Below are 12792 nucleotides of genomic sequence, written 5' to 3' on the forward strand. Positions count from 1 at the left end.
TAAATAAAACGTTGAAAAAAAAATTAAAAATAATAATAATAATAATTAAATTGAATTAAAAAAAAAAAGACCAAAATGTCTACCCTCAAGGAGCTTACTCTCTAAGGTAGAGTGACAGACAATAAGCAAGATAAATAAGTAAAATAGGTCCATGTAAATGGCGATGAGTGCTAAGGAGAAACATTTGAGCAAGGAAGGGCGATAGAGAATGACAGGGTTATGGTGAGAAGGAAGGGAATTGTGGCTAAAAGGAAAGAAGCAAGAAGAGTCTGCTGGAGGTGAAGATGTGTTAAGACCTGAAAGCAGTGAGGGAGGCAGAGCCCAGTGAGACTCAACTCCTCTACACAATGCATAGTGGAAAGACAGTGAGCAGGGGTATCAGCTCTGGGGGACCCTCACCCACTGCATGATGGTAGACTAGCCTGACGTGGGGGCTCCATCTCACAAACTGTGAGATCATGAACTGAACAGAAATTAAGAGTCAGCCGCTTAACCAACAAAGCCACCCAAGAACCTCCCAGATGTTAGCTTTTAAAATGACATAGGGGCATCTGGGTGGCTCAGTTGGATGAGCCTCCAGCTTCTGCTCAGGTCATGATCTCATGGTTCATGAGTTGGAGCGCCATATTGGGCGCTCTGCTATCAGCATGGAGCCTGCTTCAGATCCTCTGTCCCTGTGCCGCCCCCCCGATGCCTCCCTTGCTGGTGCTCTCTCTCTCAAAAATAAAACATTTAAAAAATAAATAAAATGACACAGATAGCTTACAATATTAAAAAAAAACATTTTATAGCATCTAGCTTTCAGAGGTCCTGGGTGGGACAGAGCTAACACCCAGAGCCTGATCTGAGTAATTCTATAAATTCTTCCTCCTCCACACATCTCTGTTTGCATCCACTAATGTACACAGTGACATAGGACTCTTCTAGGGGGTGAGGGGTGGCAGGAAGGTTTTCCCTTCTTTTCAGTTTCATTAATTTAGGCTCTTAATTATGTCCTCCTTCTGCTTGTTTTGGGTTTCATTGCTCTTCTTTTTCTAGTTTCTTAGAGTAGAAGCTTAGATTATTGATTGGAGACATTGCTTCTTCCCCAATGTAAACATTTTAGTGCTATGCACTTTCCTCTCAGCATTACTTGAGTTGAAACCCAGAGATGAGATATAATGAATTGTCATTTTTATTTTGTTGAAAGTATTTTTTTAAAGAGAGGAAGTGCACACACTTGTGAGCAGGGGGGAGGGGTAGAGGGAGAGAGAGAGAGAGAGAAAGAATCCCAAGCAGGCTCTATCTCAGCTGGATGTGAGGCTTGAACTCATGAACTGTGAGATCATGACCTGAGCCGAATTAAGAGTCAGACACTTAACCAACTGAGCCACCTAGGCACTCCCAAAGTATTTTTAAATTTGTCTTGAGGCTTATTTTCTTTGTCCATGAATGACATAAAAGCATATTGTTTAATTTCTGATTATTTGGGGATTTTCCAGATATCTTACACTTACTGATTTCTAGTTTAATTCCATTGTGCTCCAAGAACATCTTTTTGTGAGTTTCTTTCTGCCTTCTTTCCTCCCTCCCCTCTTCCTTCCTTTCTTCCTTCCTTTTTTTCCTTCCTTCCTTCCTTCCTTCCTTCCTTCCATCTTCCTGCCTGCCCTTTGCTCCTGGGCCCAGCGGGAGCACTCCACATGCTCTCTGGCCGACCCCATGACTCTTGCCCACAGGCTGCACCTCCAGGAGCCAAGAAGAGATTTCCATTTTTAAAAGTCTGTTAAGGTTTTCTTTATGGGTCAGCATATGGTCTATCTTGTGCCTGTCCTGTGTGCAACTGAAAAGAGTCCTGTGTACTCTGCCGTTGTTGAGTACAGTATTCTGTAAGTGCCACTGAGGTCACGTTGGTTAATGATATTATTCAGATCCTCTATGTCTTCTCTGCCTCCTTTCTCTATGAATCACTGAAGTCTCCATCTCCAAGTAGATTTGCCTTTTTCTCCTTTGAGTTCTAGCAGTTTTTGCTGTGTGTTTTTTTTAAGCACTGTTGTTAGCTATGTACACATTTAGGATTATTAAGTCTTTTTGGAGGATTAATTTCTTTATCACTATATAATACCACTATTTATCCTTGAAAATATTCCTTATTTTGAAGTTTACCTTTTCAAATGTTAATACAATACAGCTACTCCAGCTTTCTTTAGTGATTGGATGGCGTCTATTTTTTCATCCTTTTACCCATAATGAGGCTATGTTTTCATGTTTAAGGTAAGACAATATCAAGTGGTCTAACATATATGCATTTGGAATACCAGAGGGAGAAGAGAGAGAGAATGAGGCAGAAGAAATATGGGAAGAACTAATGGCTGAGAGTTTCTCAAAATTCATGACAGACAACAAACCACAAATCCAGGAAGCTCAGAAACATCAAGCAGAAAACACAAAAACAAACAAAAACATCACGCCTAGGCATATAATTTTTAACCTGCTGAAAATAAAATATAAAAAGGAAGTCTTGAAGGCAATCAGGGGGAAAAGGCAGATTATATTCCCTAAGGCAGGAGACTCAAGGGTAGTCAGAAACACCATGGTAGTGCCTTTAAGAAGATCATCAATGCAAAATCTGAAAGAAAGAAAGAAAGAAAGAAAGAAAGAAAGAAAGAAAGAAAGAAACAGAGAAACAAAGAAACAAAGAGAGAGAAAGAAGAGAGAAAGAAAGAAAGAAAGAAAGAAAGAAAGAAAGAAAGAAAGAAAGAAAAAGAAAAAGAAAGAAAGAAATCTGGAGTTCACTTCTCCAAAGTTATGGCAACCTATTTTGCAGCAACCTTAAAACTTTCAATAGCATGCCCTTTGACCACCAGATATTCCAAAGTACAGAGAAGTGCCTTATTCAAAGCAAACCAGGAAAACAACTCCCTCTACACCAGTACTCACTGACTCCTTCATCAACCTGCCTGCTCTGCCTGCACACCCTGCTAGTGACGTCTGTGCTGTTGTCCCCACAGACCCTGAAGAGGGTGACTGCAGAAGAGAGTACACTCGTAGGCACACTCGACATTGGGAAAGAAGGAGACTGAACATATTACCAGGTGTGGATGACCCAGCTAAACTTCCTGAAACAGCCTGAGAGTGAGAAGGGGTGAGAAGGGGACTTAACCACATTCTGCTTTCACAAACATTAGGGAGACCACTGATACGGAGATTGGCAGGGATAATACCGGGCTGCTGGTGATGTCCTCTCGGCCAGTTTTGGCACCCGTACCCTGGTTTCCTGCCCCTGAGGGAGAGAGAAAGAAACCCAAAGCAACGACAACAACAAAAATCAAAAAAGACAGAGAAAATCACAACAAGAGCAAACCAAATAGGGGAAACTATCAAGGACACAGCACCAGAATGAAATGAGTATGTATTTACTCCAGAAAAGCTAGAGGTAGGATGGCAGACAGAGGAAAATTGAACACTAAAATATAAACCATGACACAGAAAAATTAAATGATGGGAAACAGATGTGAGTGTGTGTGAGGAGAAGAGGAAATGAAGAGACAGAAAGAAAACCCAAGTTGGCTATGAGAGGGCAAGCGGCTCTCGCGGCACGGGGTTGACTCATGAATGCGGGATGGGACATGTGTCCTAGACAGAGGGTGCCAAGGAAGGAAGGCAGAAGAAAGGGTGTTGGTGCCCAAGGCCACAGGTGAGCAAATGAAGTAGGCTTGTACTAGCAGTCTTTTTCCCCTAAATGCACTGAGAAAAAATTGTTAACGGGCTCACAACGCATCAAGCAGCTGATGATTAAAATGATTTGCAGGGTGCTGATTAGCAACCCCAAGCCTCAAACGTCCTTAGAGGTGAGCGGAAGGGTGTTAAGCCCCCAGTTGCTCTTGTAGCTCTCAGCTGGATCAAGGCTTCCTCACTCTGCTAACTTTATTTTAAGGACAGAATCTAATTCGTTTTCCAAACAACTACCTCCAAAGCCCCAAATTGCACTGGCAGTCACAGCAGGGGGACTCCCTCCCTGCAGTCAATTCTCCATACCATATGCTCACATGCCAAATTTCGCACCTTCAACACTATATATTTTGGAGAGACTAAGAAATCATATCCCTAACGTAGTGATTCAAAGGATCTCACTTTGGCAAAAAGGACCATCTGAAGTTAGTTAGGCTCGTTGGGGTGGGGGTGGGGGTGGGTCCAAAAATCTGTCCTAACACAGCAGGCCATGATGCCCCCACCTACCAACTTAGTGTTGTTGGAGCCCGAACACTCTCCCATGGGGGAGATCACATGTGGGGGATCACATGTGCTATTAGCCTCTTTTCACACTGGACTTAGCAGCTACTGGAAAGATGATGGTTCTCTGGAAATGACAGAATGATTGACTGGAGTCTTTCTTCTCCATGGATCAGTGGAGGGAATGGGATTTTTCTTACTTGCTTGCATGATTTCCTATTACCAAATGGAATATTAAAATCTTATAACAATGATAAGGTGACCACAATCTGAGTCTGAAACTCCCGTGACTGTGCTCCCATAAGAAAGAAATAGGCACGGGTATTATTTTGAATCCTCAGATTTCAATTGTGTGTGACAGAACATTAGAGTTTTATTGTCCGAGTAAGGGGATACAGTGTGGGAAGGCAGGGTTTTATGAGACCCAAATTACTACGAACATTTACCACACGTGTTATTAAATTTTTACCTCAAATCCTCCAAATGTCTGCCCTTGTTTTTCTTTCCTGGACCCATTCCCAGCTCCCCATTGAACTCGGGTGTCACGTGGGTTGCACAAATCGACTGCATGCTCTGCATGCAGTTCTGTTCTCACCTGCTGAAGAGAAGGACCCCTCCCTGAGGCTCACCGTGGAGAGGAAAGCACCTCTTCTGCCGGGAACTCAGCTGGCCTCTCAGACCAAGCTTTGGCATCCAACAGAACGGCAAGCTCTCCCATGAAGTCAGCACTTCCTAGGTTCTAGGAGCTTCCTGACCAAAACTCCAGCCTGACAGCCAAGCTTTTGTCTATTGAGGTGTTGATGGGATCCCTCAAAGTCATCTCTCAGGTACCAATGAACTGTACCTTCCCTCATCAGGGTTTCCATGGTGTGTGGGTTAAATTATGTCCCTCCCACCAAAAAAGATAGGCTGAAATCCTAACCTCTAGTTCCTCAGAACCTTACGGTACTTGAGATAGGGTCTTTACAGAGGTCATTAGGGTGGGCTCTAATATAGCTGGGGTCCTTACTAAAAAAAGAAATTTGGGGCTCCTGTGTGGCTCAGTTGGTTAAGCATCTGACATTGGCTCAGGTCATGATCTCACAGTTCGTGAGTTTGAGCTGTCTGTGTGGACAGCTCTGAGCCTGGAGTCTGCTTCGGATTCTATGGCTCCCTTTCTCTCTGCCCTCCCCCACTCACACTCTGTCTCTCTCTTTCTCTCTCAAAAATAAACATTAATTTTTTTTTTAAATAAAAAGAAAGAGAAATTTGGACACAGAGACAGACATGCGTAGAGGGAAAACAAAATGTGAGAGACACAGGAAGAGATGCCGTCTACAAACCAAGGAGAGATCCTGGAACAGACCCTTCCCTCACAGTCCTCAGAAAGAAATAACCTGCTGACACCTTGATTCCGGAAACCTAGCCTCCAGAGCTGGGAGACAATGCATTTCTGCTGCTTAAGCCAATCAATTTGTGGTACATTGTTGCAGCAGTCCCAGGAAACTGACATTCTTGGCTTCCTGTCCTGGGCACCAAGCCGGTCAGGACCAAGGGAGAGCTTGTCTATATCTGAGCCAGTTTAATTTTGGATGGCATTCCACAGTGGAACGAGGGAACTGAGTGCCACAGGGCCAAGGAGTGTTATTAAGAATATTATAAGGGCTTTGCTCCCTTACAAGACATTGAGTCCCTTGACCCAAAATCTAAATGTAACGGACACATAGACCGTGTGTGTGTGTGTGTGTGTGTGTGTGTGTCCCATAAGATAGTGGGTATGAAATGGTTATCCAGAAGTAAGGTCCCCAAGGAGGCTCCCCCAGGGCCTTGCCCAGGGTGCTGTACAGGTGGTATCATGACTTTCATATATATATATATATATATATATGACTTTCATATTCTACCCCACCGAACCGCTCCCATTCAGCTTGGATTCCGGTCAGAAAACAAACCTGTCGGCCAAAATAACAATACAGCTTTGTCCATAAAAATAAATTAACATAAAAACATTAAGCTCCTCGAAAGGAAAGGTTCCATAGACCTAAAGGGCAGCAGTTCTAGCTGAAGGAATGCCATGATTAGAAGGATAAATTGTTTCTTTTTAATATCTATTAAGAAAGGGGATGGCTTGGGGCGGGGGGGAGGGTGGATTTACAGACAAGGTTGTGCTTGCGTTTAACTGAAACACAACGGAGAGACGTCGGATATATTGTTTTCACTGGCTGGAATAGTGAGGGTAGTTGTATCCCGCCCCCCCCCCCCCCCACTCTTAGGAGAGGCCCTGAAAGCTCACTCGGCCACCTCTGAGGCGTGAACATGGGTAGCCGTCCCCCGCCCCCAAGGTGGCCCGGCACGGGCGGGGGGAGGGGGGGTAGGCCCCGCAGGAGGCGGGGCGCCAGCTCGCAGCCGCTGAGAGGCCAAAAGTGGAAGCGGCGGAGCTTCCTTTGGCTCCAGGGGTCCGAGGAGAAGCAGCTCGGTGCCGGGAGCGGGCACAGGGGACGTGGTCGGTGAAACCGCGGACGCCCGACTCCGTTCTGGGTTCTGGAGGGCCTGGGGCCCGGCCCGCGGCCGAGGAGTGCCCGCGAAGCTGGGCGATGGGGTGCCTGCAGCAGCGCTCTAGCCACCCCGCTGGGGCCGCGGGCTCCAGGAAGGGGCACCGGATGTCCCTGGCCCTGCCCGCCGGCCTGACCCAACCCCACCCCCCCCCCCGCCACGGCCACCTCACGCCCCCTGGCGGCCACAGCTGGCTCGCCTGCTCCCGCGGCCGTCCCAACGCGGGCACTGAGCACCTGCACTTGGGGGAGATGGTGGGGGCAAAGTCTCGGGGACTCTAGTGCCTCCCAGGGGCAGGGAAGAAAAAAGTGGCCGTTTCCACCGAAGGGACCTCTTTCAGTGTCTTCACGACTAGGAAATGACAGCTGAGCGTCCCCCAAAGCATCTACCCACCTGGTCACCCAGTTCTGGTGGCAGAACTGAGCCCGCATTTGCATGTCCCCCAGGGAGGATCCTTATTCCTCCTGAGGGAGCCTTTGCTCGCCTCTTCTGCAGATATTAGGTAGCTTAATGCTTTGCCGACCCCACCGGTTAGATCCCCTTGACTATGTGTGATCCGGATATCCCGTCTTGTCAAATATAAGACTTGCCAAGCCTGCCAGCCCACCCTGGAGATTTGGGACTCGCCAGTCTCCACAATCATGTGAGCCAACTCCTTAAAGTAAATCTAGACAGATACAGATATAGGTTTATTAATCAGGCGATAGCTGTAGGCTTGTGAATAGAGTGTATAGCTATAGGTGCATTCTCTTGGTTGTGTGTCTGGAGAACCGTGACTCCTGCGGGATCCCCAACGCAGCTCAGACCCATCCCTCACCCACTTCAGAACCTGGTCCAGCAATACCCCTCTTCTGTCTTATCAGTTTTTCCTCTCCAGAGATGACTTCCTTCTGCATAAAACATACTGCTGTTTCATCTTTTTAAAAGTCTTCACTTGGAAATCTTTCTTGGAAGTTCTTTTCCAGCTGGTATTCCATTTCTTTGGTCCTCTTGCAACAACATTCCTCTAAAGAGTTGTCTGTGTTCTTTGTCCCCAGTTTCTCTCCAACTGGTTCTCTTTGTTTGCCTTTTTATTGTGAAATTGACAAACATAAAAAAGGTGGAGTGGGGGGTAAAAACAAAAGCACAAAGCTTGATGATTTATCCAAAACAAATACCCTTGCTACCACCATCCAGTCAAGAAATAGCACATTAGCAAGAACAGAAGCCTTCCTCATACCCCCTCCCACTTCCTACCCATTTCCACCCCCAAAGGTAAACATCATCCTGACTTTTATGAAAATGATTTCCTTCATTGATTTGATTGTTTTGCCATCTAAGCATGCGTCCGTAAACTTTGTACTTTAGTTTTACCTATTTCTTGAATTTTAAGTAATGGGATAATTAAAAATGTCTTCTGTAGGGCTGGGTGGCCCAGTGGGTTAAGCCTCTGACATTGGTTCAGGTCATGATCTACTGCTCGTGGGTTCAAGCCCCCCATCGGGCTGGGCTCTGTGCTGACAACTCAGAGCCTGGAGCCTGCTTTGGATTCTGTGTCTCCCTCTCTTTCTGCCCTTCCCCTGCTTGTGCTTTGTCTCTCTCTGAAAAATAAATAACAACAAAAAAAAATTTTAATGTCTTCTGTAATTGCCTTCTTTCACTCAATATTGTGTTGGCAAAATTTACCCATGTTGACATATGTAACTGCATTTCATTTGTTTTCATTAACTTATATTATTCCTTTGCATTAGTTATCTATTGCTGTGTAACAAATTACCCCAGAATTTAGCAGCTGAAAACCAACATTTATCATCTCACCCATGTTCTGAGAGTCCAGAATCATCTGTGGTTTAGCTGGGTGTTCTGGTTTATAGTCTCTCAGGTAGTTGTAGTCAAGCTATCAGGCCTTCAGGCCTTCAGCCCTGATGACTTAACTAGGGCTGGAGGATCCACTTCCAAATTCACTCACATGGCTGTTAACAAGAGATTAGGTCCTTGCCATGTGGGCCTCTCCATAGGACTGCTCATGACATAGATTCCCCAGAGGAAATAGTCCAAGAGAAAATATGGGAATGAGAGCTCCCACCATAGAAGCTACAATGTTTTTTATAACCTAATCTCAGAAGTGACACGGCATCGTTGCTGTTGTATGCTATTGATCACACAGACCAAGCTGGTCCATTGTGGGAGGGGACCAGCCACGGATGTGAGCACCAGGAGGCAGGGATCACTGGGGACCATCTTGCAGGCTACCTATCATAACCTTTGTATAAACATAGAAAAATGTATTTATCCATTCCATTATCAGTCGACATTTGGGTTGTTTCTAGTTTGGGACTCTTATGAATAGAGCCTCTACGAACATTCTTAATACATGTCTATCAACACATATGTGCATGCATTTCTATTGGCTAAATACCTGAAAGTTTAATTACTATGTCCCTGCCTATGCATAAGCTCAACTTTAGTAACTAATGGACAAGTGTTTCACAAAGTGATCTACAAATTTATATTTTTACCAGGAGCAGATGAGATTTCAACATACTATGTGTCCACCACTTGGTATTGCCAATCTCTTTCACTTCTGCCATTCTGGTGAACATGTAGTGATGATATCTCAATGTTCATCTCCCTGATGGATAAAGAACTTGCACAGCTGTTCACGTATTTGTATTGCTCTTAGGACATAGTGTTTTGTGAAGTGTAGCACACATGGAGACATGGCACTCAGATCCTCCTTCAAGGAATGACATGCTGCCTACTGGCAGGGAGTATGGTCAGGAGACAGCCTCCAGCCAACAGTTTCTTCAAGGTTGGCCTTGAACCTTGTCAAGGTCCTGCTCTTCCTGGGGAGCTCATGCTCTGACTGAGCAAGGCAGAGCTATAAAGGCACAGCCATTTCAGCCTGAAACGGGACATACTAATGAGTGACATTTACTCCTGAGCACCTCCCGGTTGGCCCAGGCTTTGCTAGACCCACATCAAAGTTCAGCTCCTTTCTCGCCCCATCCTGCTTCATCCCTGTTTTATTCACAATAAACATCTTGATTTTTTTTTTTTTTTTTTTTTGAGAGAGAGAGAGAGAGAGAGCGCATGTGTGCTTGGGTGCACACATGCACCCATGCAATTAGGAAAAGGGCAGAGGGAGAGGGAGAGAGAATATCAAGCAGGCTCCAAGCCCAGGGCAGAGCCTAACACAGGGCTCGATCTCACAACCCTGAGATGATGACCTGAGCCAAAATCAAGAGTCGGACTCTACACTGACTGAGCCACCCAGGTGCCCCGACATCTTGCTTCTTAATAAACATCTGGTACCACAAACTCCTTCTCAGTGTCTGTTTCTGAAGGACTCGATCTGTGGCACAAACTGTCTTTTCAAGCCTATTGCTGATTTTCCTATTGAGTTGTCTTTTTTTCTTCTTACTAATTTGTAGGAGTCTTTTGTTTAGTATGGATTCAAGTCCTTTGTCAATGACGTGTGTGGCAAATATCTTTTCCCACTCTAGGGCTTTCGTTTCTCACTTCTTTATTGTGTCTTTGAAGAACAAAAGTCCTTCATTTGGATGTAATTCGATTTCTCAAATTTTTTTCCTTTTTAGACATGCCCTTTGTATCCTACCCTGAGGTCATAAAAATCTCTTATATTCTAAAAGCTTTCATTGTTTTGCCTTTCAAATTTAGATTTACAAGCCACCTGGAATTAATTGTTTCATAAGGGATGAGACAGAGGCCATGTGTCAGTTCCTCCCCCCTCCCCCGCCACCCCCGAATGGGTATCCTATTGTCCCAGCTCCACATTTTGAAAACACTTTCCTTTCCTTCACTGTTCTGCAATGCCAACTTGTCACGTATACCAGGTGTGTGAGTCTGTCCACATGTGCGGGGCTGTTTCTGGATTTCCCTTCTGTATCACTGGCCTTTTTGCTTTTGTCCCAATACCACCCTGTCCTCGTTCCCATTCCTGTTCAAGCCTCCTTGGAACAGGGTTTTGCCTCCAGCTGTTCCACTGCAATTGCTCTTAGGAAAATCTCAGGTCAATTCTCAGCTGTCATTTTACTTTCTTTCTGAGCAGTAGGTGACACCAATGGCACCCCTTCTCCTGACACAGTGTCCTCCTGGTCACTGCACTCTTGGTTTTCCTGCTCTCCTTCTCTGCCTCCGGCACCACTGCCTTCCCCCCTCTCCGCCTCCAACTCTGTAATGTCAACCCCCCTCAGGGCCCAGACCTCTACTCATATTTCTTTAGGGATCCCATCCAGCATGTACATGCCATTTAACCCCAAATTTGTATTTCTAACTGGACTTTGTTCTCAAACCCGACTCCTACATCCAGCCGCCTCCCTAAGATTTTCATATGAAGAATCTCAATCTAACATATCAAAACAGGACTTCTAATTTTTCCTCCCAGATCTGTTCCACCTCTTGCCTTTACCTTCTCAGCTGATGGCAACTCCCTACTTCCACTTGTTCAGACACATCCTTAGCAGCATCCTTACTCCCTTCTTTCTCTCATAGCAGCACATCCGACTCATTGGGCGAGCCTGCTGGCTTTACCTTCAAATATGCACAGCCCAAATCCAAACACTGCCCCCTACCTCCACGGCTGCCACACCATCGGAGCCTCCGTATGGGCTGAGGCACAGCTATACTACCTCACCTATTGCCTTGTAATGTATGTAAAAACTTCAGGGAGGTTTCTGCAGTAACCTCACTGGGTCTTCCTGCTTCAAGCCCCCTCTCTTTAGTCTGTTTCTGTTTGTTTGTCTTAAACACAACAGCCAGAGGAATCCTTTTAAGACACAAGCAGATCCCGTCCCTCCCTTGCTCAAAAACTTGCAGTGGCTCCCACTTCACCCAGAGTAGAAGCTGATGTCCTTACAAGGGCCTACAGGGCCCAGCCTGCTGTGACTTTGCTCTCTCTCCCCTGATTCACTCTGATCCACTCCCTGGCCTCTTGAGTGCTCTGCATACAGGCCAGCCTGCTAGTGTCTTGGAGCCTGTGTGTTTGCTTTGCCCTCTGTCCAGAACACTCTGCCCCCAAATCTGTATGGCTAACTTCTTCATTCCTTCAAGCCTTGACCCAGATGTCAGCCTTGAGATGAGGCCCGTCTTGACCATGAAAACTGAAACTGTCCTCCCTGCCTTCTTTACCTTTCTCTACTTCTTTTTCCATTACACTTAGCAAGTTCAGATATACTATTTACATTACTTATCTGTTATGTTTATTGTTCATTCTTTACCCCCTGGTAGAATGCATGGCAGGGATCTTTTCCTGCTTTTTCTGTTCTGTTCTCTTTGTGTCCCAAGCACCCGGAACAGCAAACAATAGTCTACTATTAGCTTTGTCCTCTGCCCCTCCCTACACCCTCAGGCCCCAGGCCCTGGAGCCCGAGAGGAACCTCCTTTGGGGAGGAGGGTGCTTCCTGTGGTGGCTCTGCTGTGGGAGGCTGTGTGGCACAGGTGGACACATGGGTTGTGGACTGTGTGCAGCCGCCTGTATGGAAAGGTGCCTGCATCCCTGCTCCAGTTTTGTCACCAGCTGTGACAAGTCACTTCTCTTCTCTGGGTCTTCCTTTCTAGGTCTCTCCCTCACATCAACACCTGGCCCTCTGTGGGTAAAACCGGGAGTGCAATTTCCTTCAAACTAGAGCTGAAGAGAAGTCATTAACTTCCCACAACAGTGCCACCCCACGGAGGTAGCTCCCAAGACCAAAAGCCAGGGATTTGGGGGGCGCCTGGGTGGCTCAGTCAGTTGAGCATCTGACTTCAACCCAGGTCATGATCTCAGGGTTTGTGAATTCAAGCCCCGCTGTCAACCCAGAGCCCGCTTCAGATCCTCTGTCCCCTTGCCCTCTGCCCCTTCCCCATTCGCGTTCTCAGTCTCAAAAATAAACATATAAAACTAAAAAATGTTTTAAAAAACCCAAAAACAAAATCCAGGGATTTTGTTTCTAGCCCACATTACAGACAGTTTATGTGGACAGTTAGGGAGGATTATAAATACCTTAGTACCAAATGCAAAGTAAACTTTGCAAATCATACTGAGATGGAGGAAGGCTTCCTTTTAAAAAA

The sequence above is a fragment of the Leopardus geoffroyi genome, chromosome B2 (assembly GCF_018350155.1).
Source record: "Leopardus geoffroyi isolate Oge1 chromosome B2, O.geoffroyi_Oge1_pat1.0, whole genome shotgun sequence".
Classification (NCBI taxonomy): Eukaryota; Metazoa; Chordata; class Mammalia; order Carnivora; family Felidae; genus Leopardus; species Leopardus geoffroyi.